Below are 15,611 nucleotides of genomic sequence, written 5' to 3'. Positions count from 1 at the left end.
ATTATTTTAGTATGAGGTATACTCGTATTACGTAATCCTACATTTTGTCACTTCTTATCTTCCATTAAACAAAAACAACAAATTAATACTAACATAAGAAATAAAGTAAATAAATTAAAATAACTTATATAATACTCCAGAATATATCGAATTGCACGATAAAATTATTCAGTGTAAATGAAATTCTTAACTTAAAGATTTAATCTGTTCAATATCATCCCAACCACACCTTCCGGTACAACCACTATGTTACGACTTATCTCAATTAATAAATGATGAGAGCGACGGGTGATGTGTACATACCTTAGAGCCAAAATAACCATTACAAACTACAAAAAATTACAATTAAATCCAATTTCATAACAAAATTTTAACTGATAATCCAATAATAAATATAAATGCAATCCATCTCCACCAAAATATAAACTACACCTTGACCTGAAATAATTTTTCAAAATTAAAGTAAAAAAATGTTTAAACTCTAAAAAGATTTTCATTATAACGGCGGTATACATACAATAAATCTTGGTAAGGTTTAACGTGGACTATCGATTAAGGGACAGATTCCTCTAAAAAGACTAAAATACCGCCAAATTATTTAAGTTTCAAGACCTAAACTAATACTACTTAGGTTAAAAATAATTTATATCTAAAATAATAGGGTATCTAATCTAGTTTAAAACAAAAGATTTTATAGCCTCAATCATAATAAAGTCATAATGAATATTAAGATATCACCCAAAAATAATAAAATGACCTCAATAAAACTTTTAACTATTTTAACCAAAAAGATTCACTTATATTCATTGTATAAGCGCGGATGCTGGCACAAATTTTATCAATAATAAATCAAAATTACCAAATCAAACTCCCATATATTTACAAAACTTATTAGGCCTACTGCGAATGAACAACAAATTAAATAATCATTAAGATAAACACAATTACAAACCACGAAAACGTACATCTAAAATAATTTAAAAGCAAATAAATAAGCAAGAATGAAACTCATTAAACAAATTACGAAACAAAAATTGGATCTAAATAAAAAACTAAATATAATAGGGTAAACATTGGTAATTTCGTGGCAGTGGTTATTTCGGGATACTTCTTCTTTGCTCTTTTGTGAACTAACCAATGGTGTTACGAGATCCAAATTTCCGCCAAGGAATTCCATATGTTGTCCAGTTTCCAGAAATATACAGCTAAGCTTTGTGTGACTATTGTAGTTGCTTCAGTGAGCTTGTACGTTTGGAGAGAGCAAGTTTGAGTTGACTTCTCAGGCATAAAAATTTTGTGGATGTTTGTAATTACATTACAGGCTTATTACTAAAGGTAAGCATATGATATTTGGTACAAAGATTTATTGTATCTTCATGAAATTTTAGGAAATGTTTTTGGAATTTTAGATATATCTGCAGTCGCCATATAGGCTTAGACTTACTGATAGAAATCTTAGCTGTTTGAGGCGAAATTTTGTTGAGCATTAAGTGTTACATTTTATACTATTTTAAAAATTGTATTGCAATAGGAATTTTAGAAATCTGAAGACTAGATGTGATAACAAAAAAGAAAACGGTGACGCAATGTGTTCAGTATAGCTTCTGTTTGAATTTTTATCATGTAAGTGTCAATGATAAGTGCTAGATGACTTACTTGCAAGAATTGTGACAGAAGATAGAACATGGCTCCACCATTTTGGACCGGAGACAGAGGCAGACAATGAAGTGGCATCATGCAAATTCACCAAAGAAATAGAAATTCAAAAGTACACCTTCGGCAGGAAACGTTATGGCTACTGTGTTTTTCGATTCAGAAGGACTCTTGCTTGTGAACATCATGCCACACGGAACCACCATTAATAATGACGGGTATGTTGCAAATCTCAAGAAACTTCTAGTTCGACTGAGTCGTGTTCGACGACATCGGGAGAAGCAGGATGTTCTGCTATTGCACGACAACGCACAGCCATATGTCAGTCACAAGCCCACAGACCAGATCAGAAAATTCGGATAGACAACACTGAAACACCCGCCTTACAGTCCTGAACTGGCACCGTGCGATTACCATCTCTTTAGTAAACTGAAGGATCCATTCGCGGAACGAGATTAGAAGATGTCTCCCTTGTGCACGCTGCTAAAGAGTGGCTCAGACGTGTTGGTCCAAACATTTACCGTGCTGGTCTACAGGCCCTCGTTCCTAGGTTACGTAAGGTAGTTGAAAGGGACAGGGATTATGTGGAAAAGTGACATTTTGTTCCTTAAGGATGCATCTACATTCTGTGAAAATAGCAAAGCTGTAGGATAAAAATATAATTTTTAAACAAACGTTATGCATTACTTTTGGAGTTACCCTAGTAATATAGGCTATAGTAAAGTTCGTAATAAAAGTGTTCAACCTTTCAGGACAAAGAAGATCCCTTTTCAATTTCAAATTTTACTTTGATTTCATTCTTATTATGTGTTGATATGTATTTCTATGTTTTCTTGATATGAATATTAGACGGACTTACTATGTTTGAAGTCTTGTAACAATAAATAAGAATTTCATTTGACTTCAATGAATTTTTCCATAATTCTTCTACCTCTCACGAAATTATCAATGCAATATCACGAAATTACCAAGGTTATTACGAAATAACCAACCTTTTAGCTTAAGTTGTAAAAGTGGTTTTTGGCACATATTCAAGAACGTATCCAATCTTTTATGTCTCCAGATTTGTACAGCAAGTTATCGTCTTTTAGATGAAAAAATCGGAATAAGGATATATTTACACATTTGCATTTTAAATTAGTTTTCATGAAATTATCACGAAATTACCAATGTTTACCCTATACAATAAGAAAAAAAAGTAAAAGCCGAATTTCTCCATACATTTTAACCAACTTACAACGTATCACTCACTACTCCTACTCATCTTTCTCAACTCAACTCTCAAAATAAACATTAAAACTCACGGGACAGAAAAAAAATGAAGCATCGACTACCAGTGTATAATAAAATTATCTCTTCTCTTTAATAGTAACAGTACAGTATTACTACAGATCTCATTTTTTCTATTATTAAATATATATATATATATATATATATATATATATATATATATATATTTATATTAATATAAATCATATATATACAGTACACAACGCCTAATAGTAGCTACGACGACAATACTTGCATTTAATTTTGTATTGTTTCAATAATACTAAATAAATTAGAAATATTATTTTAACAATGAAATTAACTCTAATATTTCAAGTAATCGGCAAGAGACTTTCGATTTCGGCTTACTTATATTGAAGACATTGCACTTACAGTAGATTCCCGATTATTCGGACTTCGATTATCCGGTCTTCCATGTTATCCGGTTCGTTTTTTTTTTAATTACAGTAGTGTACGTTTATACAGTACTGAACAATAACAAAACTTCTTTTAAAGCCAATTACATACTGTACTGTATTTTGAATTAAAAACTTGTTGATTATGTACATGTGAGTAACACATGTCTACATTACTGGGTCCGACCTTCGTCCATTTCAGATTACTTAATCACAAATGGATTTTAGAGAACTAGGAGGTTCATTGCCACCCTCACATAAGCCTGCCATCGGTCCCTATCCTGAGAAAGATTAATTCAGTCCCTGCCATCATATCCCACCTCCCTCAACCTATTTTAATATTATCCTCTCATCTACGTCTCGGCTTCCCCAAAGGTAATTTTCCCTCAGGTCTCCCAACTAACACTCTATACGCATTTCTGGATTCACCTATATGTGCCATATGCCCTGCCATCTCAAACGTCTGGATTTAATGTTACGTGAAGAATACAATGCGTGCAGTTATATGTTGTGAAGTTTCTCCATTCTCCTATAACTTTATCCTCTTAGCCCCAAATATTTTCCTAAGCACTTTATTCTCGAATGCCCTTAACCTGTGCTCCTCTCTCAAAGTGGTGTTCCATTTTTCACAACCATACAGAAAAACCTGTAATATAACTGTTCTGTAAATTCTAACTTTCATTTTTTTTAAAGCAGACTGGACAACAAAAGCTTCTCAACTGAATAATAGAAAGCATTTCCCATATTTATTTTGTGTTTAATTTCCCTCGAGTGTCATTTATACTTGTTACTGTTGCTCCAAGATATTTGAATTTTTCCACTTCTTCAAAAGATAAATGTCCAATATTTATATTTCCACTTCGTACTATGTTCTGGTCACGAGACATAATCATATACTTTCTTTTTTGGGATTTACTTCACAGAAAGATCTTAATAACCTCCTGAGTCCTAGTACAGTATAGGCTACTATACCATACTACATACATGATTATGATATAAGATATATGTGCAGAGACCCGAATTATACAACAATAATTTTTCAAGGTGCAGAATTTTGTGAAAAAAATGTAGCTTCTATTCTTGAAATATTACAGGAGATTAAGTATACAACATTATTATTAGGAACAAAAATAGGGAACTCCTAGTTCACCAATAACTAATAGTGTGTCGATAACTTCATTTATTTCTGAAGTAGATCCATATAAATTAAAATTTCAGGATGATTTCATTGTGATTATGCAGTGATTTTATGTTTGTTTGTAAAGTACTTGTGAAATATAGCAATGGTGAGGTAAATTCACTTTCAGTAATGAATAAACGAGAAGAAAATTTATAAAAGCCTTGAAATTAATGACTATAATTAACATGAATGTTACTAGCTTTGAAGTTTTGCCGACAGGTAATAAATTTATAGTCTTATTAATTTTCTTAATTTCTATCGGTTGGATAATAAATGAAGAGACCATTGGAAGAATGATGGATGTCATTTGGAATACATTTTTCAGGAGAAGCAATTGAAAGTTTGAAATGCTTAGCGCTCAAAGCTTAACTGTGATTTTCCGATCATTACTGGACAATGACTATCAGTGTTAATGCCATATAACTCTGTATGTACATTCTATATGTCTTAAGCTATGCATTGACAGTCTTGGTTAATTTTCGACAAGAAAGTGACATCCATCATTCTTGCAGTGGATTCTTCAAATAGGAATTGAAGTATAACACAATTTAAATCTGATTAGTGTAATATGTAGCTAATCGGCGATGTATCCAATGGAGGGGGAAAGGAACTGGCCACTCTACCCCATTATTTCCTGGCCTAATTGTCTCATAAGTGGTGCCTCGTTAGTATCACTTGTGAGATTCAGACCTGTCTTCGGAAAGTTGACTAAACAAACAACAACAGTTAAAAATGTTAAATGAAGGTCTAGTAGCAAATTGCAATTCTAATTCCATTACGGTTGGCTACAAAGGATATAAAATGTCGAAGATCATCTCCACTTATATGTAAACCTAAGTTACTGAACTTGAAAGAACTTGTCCACTTCGTGTTAAGAAATAATTCTCTCACATGAGGTTCTTCTGCGCTCCCATATGGGATCCAATTTTGCTTTGGGTAGTTCTCTGGTTGGCTTTATTATGATCTTTTTCCAAACGGTAAGGCGAATGTCAGAAATTCATGGCGAATTATACTCTGTTTTCTCTTTCCATCGCATTGAGGTATTCACAGATGCATACGTCACATTTGCTACAGGGCCGTACAAGGGTTATAATCGTCCCACTTGCGTACACGTACGAGTAGTTTGGTACAAGGTAATATTCATCCCATATGCATTGTCGTAGCTTGTTTCGTACTTGTAGCAATTCTACTTTTCAGTATCTTCCTGGTTTGTTACAGGGTGATCTATATGGAAATAATAGAAACTTAAAAGGGGAACCTTCGGCTATACAGAGTGATTCACAGAATTTACCGTCCTACACGAACCTTATTTCTGAAGACATTTTGAGCAAAAAATGTCATATAAATATTATTCCTAATATCAATATTTTCAGAGTTACACAAATTTAAAGTTGTTTGTAAAATACGGTTTTTCTTTAGAGAATGAACCACTCAGAAGTATTATTTCCATAATTGGCAGTATTATGAAGCTAAAAATGTGCTGTGAACTCCTTAGTTGCTTCGTAGGCTACATACATCTTTTTCTATTTTAACTACAAAATTACATTATTCTTACGCACTTATCACAAAAATTATCACAAATCACACCACTTCTACCGAGTTAATTATTTGTAGTTCAATTTTGCATCCTAATTTACAATTTCTGGAGAGTTTACAACACATTTTTAAAATGTCGCCGTCCGCTTGAGTACACTTGGTCGCACGCTTGTGAACGGCACGCGTCACTCTACGAAACTGTATACGACTATCTTTGATTTCCGTAGCGCTCGCGCTGGCTGCTGACTGCACGCTGAACAAGATCACGCGTTCACAGCAATGCGTTCCGATAACGGAACGTAACTCTGTAAATATTGAGAATGGGACCCATGTTTATATGACATTTTTTGCTCAGAATGTGTTCGGAAATAAACTCCGTAAAGGACAGTAAATTCTCGTGAATCACCCTCTTTACGACGTTCACCAATGTAGGCAGCATAGAATAAATAATGACTGATTGTGAGTCAACGAGAACCGGAAGAGTTGTAGAGGAACCATGAAAAGTAAAAAAAAAAAAAAAAAAAAATACTGTTGTCGGTGTAACTACGCATGAATGTGTTGGTAATGTGGGGAAACCTGAAATGCAGAAACAACTATCACACTCCAGAAAAATGTTGTTAGAAGATGTTCCAGTGAGGGAAAGTTGTGAAATTGCTGTTTTTTTCCTTTGATAAATTCCAGATACAAATTAGTTGCTGAAATACCTTCTTATCTTCGGTAAAATTTCAACTTTACAGGATTAGTCAAACGCAACGCGAAGGAATTCGTGAGCCGCCTTGTTCACAATATCTTGATATTACACTTGATTTGCTTACGATGGAAGATGATTCCTTATTCCTTCTGCCGGAATAATCAATTTATGGTGGAAACAAAATGTTACTCTCCAACAACATTTAATTTATTGTATTCTTTCAATGGCCAAAGGCACAGAAGTTCAATGTCACACTCAAATCAAAATATTCCTCGTAGAAATGTAATGTCCTTGAAAATAAAACATTATTTTAACTACGATGAAAGAGTGATGGAACGGAGAAAAACTCTCTCCGGCGCCGGGATTTAAACCCGGGTTTTCAGCTCTACGTGCTGATGCTTTATCCACTAAGTCACACCGGATACCCACCCCGGCGCCGGACAGAATCGTCTCAGATTAAGTTCCAACTCTTGGGTTCCCTCTAGTGGCCGCCCTCTGCACTACGTCATAGATGTCTATGAACGTAGGACTGAAGTCCACACATGTGCTGAGGTGCACTCGTTATGAGTGACTAGTTGGCCGGGATCCGACGAGTGCACCTCAGCACATGTGTGGACTTCAGTCCTACGGTCATAGACATCTATGACGTAGTGCAGAGGGAGGCCACTAGAGGGAACCCAAGAGTTGGAACTTAATCTGAGACGATTCTCTCCGGCGCCGGGGTGGGTATCCGGTGTGGCTTAGTGGATAAAGCATCAGCACGTAGAGCTGAAAACCCGGGCTCAAATCCCGGCGCCGAAGAGAGTTTTTCTCCGTTCCATTACTCTTTCATCGTATGATGACTCTGAATATCTGCATGGAAATATCATATGTACTTCGGTACATTAAAATAATAAAATAATATATAGTATTTTAACTGCCTAGAAACACAATCTGAAAATAATGAAATATCCTCAGTGTGAGGATATCTCCATTAATATCACGAATAATACTGCTGATTAAGATGTTAGCAGCACGTTTGCCATGTTCCATAAATGTTCATAATTTGACGTACGGTTTGTGCAAAAATCCTCCAGCCATGTAATTTCAGTAAGAATGGTAACTTGTTTGTTGTAAAAATAGCCGTTCAGAAATATCATTTTGTTGTAGGATAGTGAAATTCTCTACAATGTGACCTTGTTGAACTGTAGAATAGGAGGCAGTGCATTTGCAAGGAAGTTTTGTAACAAGACATTCTTAGTTCTTTTTAAACAGTTTTAACTGGATTAACTAGATTATACTTCTGATTTCTTACACGTATTTTTGTCAAATTTGAAGAAGTTGTGTGGTTGTTCGTTCATATTTTGATTGCTTCATAAATTCAAATAATGAGGAAATATTTAACATTTAGTACTTATAGGTAATCATACTTATTTTCTTCAGCAAGAGTGTTTGCAATATATTTCACTGTAATAAAGGGTACAAATAGTAAGTGTTTAGATTGTGACAAAGAGTTTCGTGACTCTAAAGCAGTGGTTCACTTTCTGAAGGCACGACCGGTCTCTAAGTAGCACTTTTACTAATGACATGATAGTGAAATTGAGGTGCTGGGTGCAATAACAGCTTAAATTGAAAACCCAAGCTTTGAGTAAAACAATGTCAACGTTCTAGAACAATTTACAAATTTTATTAGTACATATAGGCCAACCTACTTCAATCGTTTGTTTTGTATAATATTTTAGACTGTATAAATTATTCATCTCCAATATGTTATAATTGAAACACAAGCCATTTTTATATATTTGTAAATAAAGTATGGGAAACTTAAGTCGTTATTGCATAGAAAGCCTGAGCCTTCTTGAATTAGAATATCTATGCATTAAAATCAGTATAAAAGTGTTTTTCACTAACATACACGAACTTTATTGAATGAATAATAAGAAATAATAGTGCATTAATTCTTCAGTTTATCAAAATAATACACAGTAAGAATTTTTATGGAAATACACAGTAAAAAGAAAATAACATTTGTTTTAAACTTCTATTAAGAAAAATACAAGATGTACTAAGAAAATCAGTTCAGAAACTATACTACAGATGAAAACTCTTACACTATAATGTCAAATATACTTATTCATGTACACTGATTTCACTTTTAGGATAACTTTCATCCAGCACTAGTTCAGAATTCAAAATATTTTGAGGATAACATGCATTTTCTGGTTTCAAGAATTTCAATAATGAAATAATATTTGTGTAAATAAAAATTACACTTGGGAGGAAATTAAACGCAGAATAAATATGGGAAATGCCTATTATTATTCGGTTGAGAAGCTTTTGTCATCTAGTCTTCTGTCAAAAAATCTGAAAGCTAGAATTTACCAAACAGTTACATTACCGGTTGTTCTGTATGGTTGTAAAGCTTGGACTCTCACTTTGAGAGAGGAAGAGAGATTATGGTTGTTTGAGAATAAGTTTCTTAGGAAACTATTTGGGGCTAAGAGGGATGAAGTTACAGGAGAATGGAGAAAGTTACACAACGCAGAACTACATGCATTGTATTCTTCACCTGCCATAATAAGGAAATCCAGACTTTTGAGATGGACAGGGCATGTAGCACGTATGGACGAATCCAGAAATGCATATAGAGTGTTAGTTGGGAGACCAGAGAAAAAAGACCTTTGGGGAGGCAGAGACGTAAAAGGAAGGATAATATAAAAATGGATTTGAGGGAGGTGGGATATGATGGTAGAGAGTGGATTAATCTTGCACAGGGTAGGGACTGATGGCAGGCTTATGTGAGAGCGGCAATAAACCTGCGGGTTCCTTAAAAGTAACTTGTAAGTAATTATTTCACTTGTAGTAGTGTGGAAGAGAAGACCTCATGGCCTTAACTCTACCAGAATAAATAAATAAATAAATAAATAAATAAATAAATAAATAAATAAATAAATAAATAGATAAATAAATATATAAATAAATGAAACCATTTCTCTTCGATAAATTTAAGCCAGGACTAGGGGGATTTAGAATCTTGTTCTGTGTGAGATAATAAGTAAAAGAGATACAGAGATTCTTGTTTGGGTGGTGAGTGGACGTGTGCTCCATGAGTTAGAGCTGCCAACTATTGAAATAAACCACTGAACCATTTCGGGTGAATCGGTCCGCTCTGAGAAAGTAAATTAATTAAGTATAGGCCTAAATTACTAAAGAATCTCTGAGGGGCCGTATTCATAGACATGTTTAGCTTGGGCTTTCGGTGGATTATTAGCGTTTTTCATATTCATAAACCAGTGTTAGCGATAGAATATGATTTGAATTTTGTACTAGTAACCAGTGGATAGCCGGGGCTAGCTTAGTGCGCTCGTAGCGCGTGCTGCGAAATGTCTATGAATAGCACCCTAAAACTCTACAGTTTTCGGACATTGTCCATTGTTTGATATATTAGAAATAGACGACATTCCGAGAGTTGGGTCTACTCTCCTATTCAGGTATTTTTCATGATACTGATAGTTTTTATTATTTTTATTTTGGGGTGGTTAAAAATTAGTCCAGTACGCTGACAATTCGGTGGTATAATGGTTAATATACTTGCTTGGTGATAAAGAGTTTCAGGCTTAAATCCTTGCCTCCACTAACGTCATAGAAATTACAAAAAAGGCTAAGACGTGTCAGTAGCACGAAAAGAGCTAAAGACGAGAGCAGATCCAAGTCTCGAAACGACGTATATTTATAATATAGATAGGCAATGGACACTGTCCAAAATCTAATTTATTTCGGGGATTTGTAACATTATCTTAAGCTTACAGCAGTAAAATTTTGGAAATATTCAACAATTCTTTTCTCCATTACTGTATCGTGTACAATAAAGAAAATGAGTATGTATAAAACACTATCCTTCTGCTATATAAAAAAGATACTTTTAGGATTAAAAAAAGTTATTTACATTTTTTTTTTCAAAATTCTGTTACTGTGCAGTGATGAAGCGTTTCCCGCATAACTAAAAAACTATCCAACATTTTGTGATGAAATTTTTTGTGTGTATTTATGCATGTCATATCTACAATATGATGCAAAGTCACTTCTCTACCTTTGATAGATTTTCTGATAAAAGATAAATTGATTTATAAAATGGTCAAATAACAGTATTTTCTTCTAACACAAAACAAAAAACAAATAGTATTTATTAAGGAATGTATTTAAAAGATCATGATATTGTAAACACGAGTTCCAGCAATAAAATAAAAGATAGAGAGTATATGAAAAGTTAATAACTTTATCAGTTATGAGAAACGCTTCATCACTGCACAGTGAACTGCCAACATGTTGAATTAAAAAAAAAAAATGTATTGATATTTTTTTTTAAATCGTAAAAATATTTTTTCATATAGCAGAAGGACAATAATTTACACATACCAACTTTCATTACTGTACAAGATACAGTAATGGAGGAAACAAATGTTGAATATTTACATAATTTTTGCTGCTGTAAGCTGTACCTAACCCCTTAAATTTTGTAGAATTTAAAATATGTTATTTTTACACGTCACTTGTTTTGTTTCTTCTACATGTCACACCTAGTGTTTGTAATGATGTTAATTATTATAAAATTAATGAAACAAGTTATAAAAAATACTAAATATATCTGATAGGTATAAATAGAATGTGTTTTGTCATAATTCCACATTCCTCGAAGTGGTCCCTTTCAGCCATCTTTGTGGATCTATTCACCCGCACGACGTCGGTCGAGATCGAATAGGACCATGCAGTTTGTCGACTTGATTCAAAACAGCATTTAATATCTCAAAGCAACGAATTTAAATTTAATATGGGGGATAGAGATATCTAACTGGAGTATAGTTCAAACTGAGTAACTTAACTGGTTCGCGTTGCAGACAATTTTCCATTTAGTGATCCTATTCACTCCCTCTTATTATTATTATTATTATTATTATTATTATTATTATTATTATTATTATTATTATTATTATTATTATTATTATTAGACAACTGAAATTTTTATTTTGTGCTCAGTTATAACAAAGAGGGTGAAGAAGGAATATTATCTGAAATAAAATCTTACAATGTTGTTTATGCTAAAAGGAAAATACTAGTTCTAGCACTGATAGGGAAAAGTCCCCCTTTAAAGAAATATTTCGAGAAAGAAATATGAAATAGAAGAACATGTAAACCATAATAGAGAAGGAAATAGCCTCACAGACACCTAAAGATATTCCCATACCGTTAGTTTTCATTAATTTTGGCAATGAATTTCCGGGGTGATTTTCAAGTAAAATATCAGGAGAAAATTAATATTTGTACATGTGCATGTTTTTTTAATGATACATTTGACAGTGGATTATGAACAAATAAATATCCTATGGTTTAGTTGTGATTTTATTCATCACTATAATCATCATTATTCTATAATTTAATTTATGGATCTAATTTCCCGTTCCGTCTTGCCTCTTGTGGGCTTTGCAAATCTAATTACATTAGATAATTTCGTAACGCAAATAAAGGATAACGTATAGGAACTGTTATGTTATAAATGTTTGTGAAAGTTTCGTAACAGTAGTAATACGTGAAATCAGATATCAGTATTATATTATTAGCACTATTAAGATATTAAGTTCTTTACTGACTATTTCTGTTGTAGTTATTGATAGTGTGTTTACTTCTCTGAGAACAACACAGACTACAGTGTTGTAGATATGATACACTTCTGACGTAAAAATAAAATATGCTCTCCGAAACTAGTAGAATTTCAGATATAAAATAATAGTCCAAGAAGATGTTATTTTAAATATTAGTGCATTTTATATTGCTGGGATACATTTCTTCTCTTGTTGGTAGTAGCCTACAGATAAAGTGAAGGAAACACAAGTGATGTTGTGAGGCGGTTTTTATAATGGGAATTACAAATGACACTGTATTGAAACTTTGTAAGTTAATGTCCGTATCAGAATTTAATATGGCAATGAATGAGAGAGAAATCCATATTCCGAAGAACACAGTTATTTTAAGAAGTATGACAACCGACAGCTTAAATAAAAGTAGAAATGAAAGGAATATATATTGTATATACAATAGATCTGTATATTAAAAAAGAATTTAAAATGTCTCCCTAAATTACAGATTAAAGTAATATAGAGACGTTACATTTTTACATACGCAGCAAATGAAAATTTGAAGCTACAGAGCCTAACATAAATCAAACACACACTATAAATAAATTTAGTAAAATAAGTGTAAGACGTCCAGACAAACGATGGGTTGAATAAAATTAGATTAGAAAAAGTAGTAGGTACCCACATGGCTAATGCATAAAGGATAACATGTAGCCTACTAATGATGAAGATGATGATGGCGAAAATATGATTATTGAGCTACTATTTAAATTATATTTCTTCCACACTCTTTACTTGTTTTGAATAGTGTTGTATGTAATAGATCGACTATTGATCAGATTTTTTGTATTCGATAGATAATGGGGAAAAATGGGAGTATAAGGATACAGTACATCAGTTATTCATAGAGTTCAAAAAGGCGTATGGCTCGGTTAAGAGGGAAGTATTATATGATATTCTTATTGAATTTGGTATTCCCAAGAAACTAGTTCGATTAATTAAAATGTGTCTCAATGAAACATACAGCAGAGTCCGTATAGGTCAGTTTCTATTTGATGCTTTTCCAATTCACTGCGGGCTAAAGCAGGGAGATGCACTATCACCTTTACTTTTTAACTTCGCTTTAGAATATGCCATTAGGAAAGTTCAGGATAACAGGCAGGGTTTGGAATTGAACGGGTTACATCAGCTTCTTGTCTATGCGGATGACGTGAATGTGCTAGGAGAAAATACACAAACGATTAGGGAAAACACGGAAATTTTACTTGAAGCAAGTAAAGCGATCGGTTTGTAAGTAAATCCCGAAAAGACAAAGTATATGATTATGTCTCGTGACCAGAATATTGTACGAAATGGAAATATAAAAATTGGAGATTTATCCTTCGAAGAGGTGGAAAAATTCAAATATCTTGGAGCAACAGTAACAAATATAAATGACACTCGGGAGGAAATTAAACGCAGAATAAATATGGGAAATGCCTGTTATTATTCGGTTGAGAAGCTCTTATCATCCAGTCTGCTGTCCAAAAATCTGAAAGTTAGAATTTATAAAACAGTTACATTACCGGTTCTCCTGTATGGTTGTGAAACTTGGACTCTCACTCTGAGAGAGGAACATAGGTTAAGGGTGTTTGAGAATAAGGTGCTTAGGAAAATATTTGGGGCTAAGCGGGATGAAGTTACAGGAGAATGGAGAAAGTTACACAACGCAGAACTGCACGCATTGTATTCTTCACCTGACATAATTCGGAACATAAAATCCAGACGTTTGAGATGGGCAGGGCATGTAGCACGTATGGGCGAATCCAGAAATGCATATAGAGTGTTAGTTGGGAGACCGGAGGTAAAAAGACCTTTAGGGAGGCCGAGACGTAGATGGGAAGATAATATTAAAATGGATTTGAGGGAGGTGGGATATGATGATAGAGACTGGCTTAATCTTGCACAGGATAGGGACCGATGGCGGGCTTATGTGAGGGCGGCAATGAACCTTCGGATTCCTTAAAAGTCATTTGTAAGTAAGTAAGTAATTATTATTTATTTATTAATTAATTTAATTATTTATTTATTTATTTATCTATTTATTTATGTATTTATTTATTTATTTATTTATTTATTTATTTATTTATTTATTTATTTATTTATTTATTTATTTATTTATTTATTTATTTATTTATTTATTTAATCTGCTACAGCTAAGGTACGCAGGCCATCTCTTTCGCCCAGCCTGACTAATTGAATACAATAGGCTAACTTATTACAATAATAATTACAATAATATCTACACCTTACAAAAATAATATGAAAGTGAGTAGTAATAGTACCTAAATAGTAAAAGTTAGATAAGTGGTATTAGTCAATCAATAATAAGGATTGGTAGTAAATAGCAGCAGCCATTTTAGATCATTTCAATCTTATAAACTAGAAAGACACTAACGCGAAATTGTCACTACAATATACAATATACTAATATTGAAATTTGTTCTTGGAAAACGCAATTTTGAAATATAATCGCAAACTATTACTAGACAAGCATATGAATGGATTATCGTTAATTGTGTCACACGACGTTGTGTTTTCTCCTAAAACACTAGGTTAACTAAGTAAAATAATAATTATAGTGATAGTAAAATTTAAGTTGTATTAAAATTTATATCTCGCATTATAATTGTAATTTCTCTACTGTGAAGACACAGATATTAAAAAATATCCCTAGAATATTAAAAGTATAAAATTAAAATCAAGGATTATTACACTTCTGAAATGTTATAAAGTGTTGTTTGTACCAATAGACTACAATATGGAAGATATGGAAGGGAAATGCTACTTAAAGTAATAATGAAAGCCAATAGGCCTATAAGCAGCCCAAATGTACTCCTTCAGGGAATTAGTGGTTATGTAATAGCTAATCATATTCTAATAAGGTTGTTCAAGTGAAATTGAATGTTTTTATATTTAAAAATAGAATAAATTATTAACATTAAATAAGAACATGAGACTACATAAAGAAAATTAAATCGATAAGAAAGCAATAACTTCTTCTTACTACAGTACTTTACAAGAGGAAGACGATCTAATAGCTTAGTTTAAATAATAAATTTCATTGAGCCTATAACGGACTATATTGACTTACCTTTGCAAAACCTATGATTAGCATTATGACAACGATAGAAATTAAGTTTCCGAATGATAAATTTTACACAATATTTTAACAGTTCCATTATTTCTTTAAATTCCTTTTCGTTATAACAGAAACT

This window comes from Periplaneta americana, chromosome 6 (genome assembly GCF_040183065.1).
Source record: "Periplaneta americana isolate PAMFEO1 chromosome 6, P.americana_PAMFEO1_priV1, whole genome shotgun sequence".
In the NCBI taxonomy this organism is placed as follows: Eukaryota; Metazoa; Arthropoda; class Insecta; order Blattodea; family Blattidae; genus Periplaneta; species Periplaneta americana.
The sequence above is the reverse complement of the archived record's forward strand: the minus strand, read 5'-3'. Positions refer to the sequence as shown.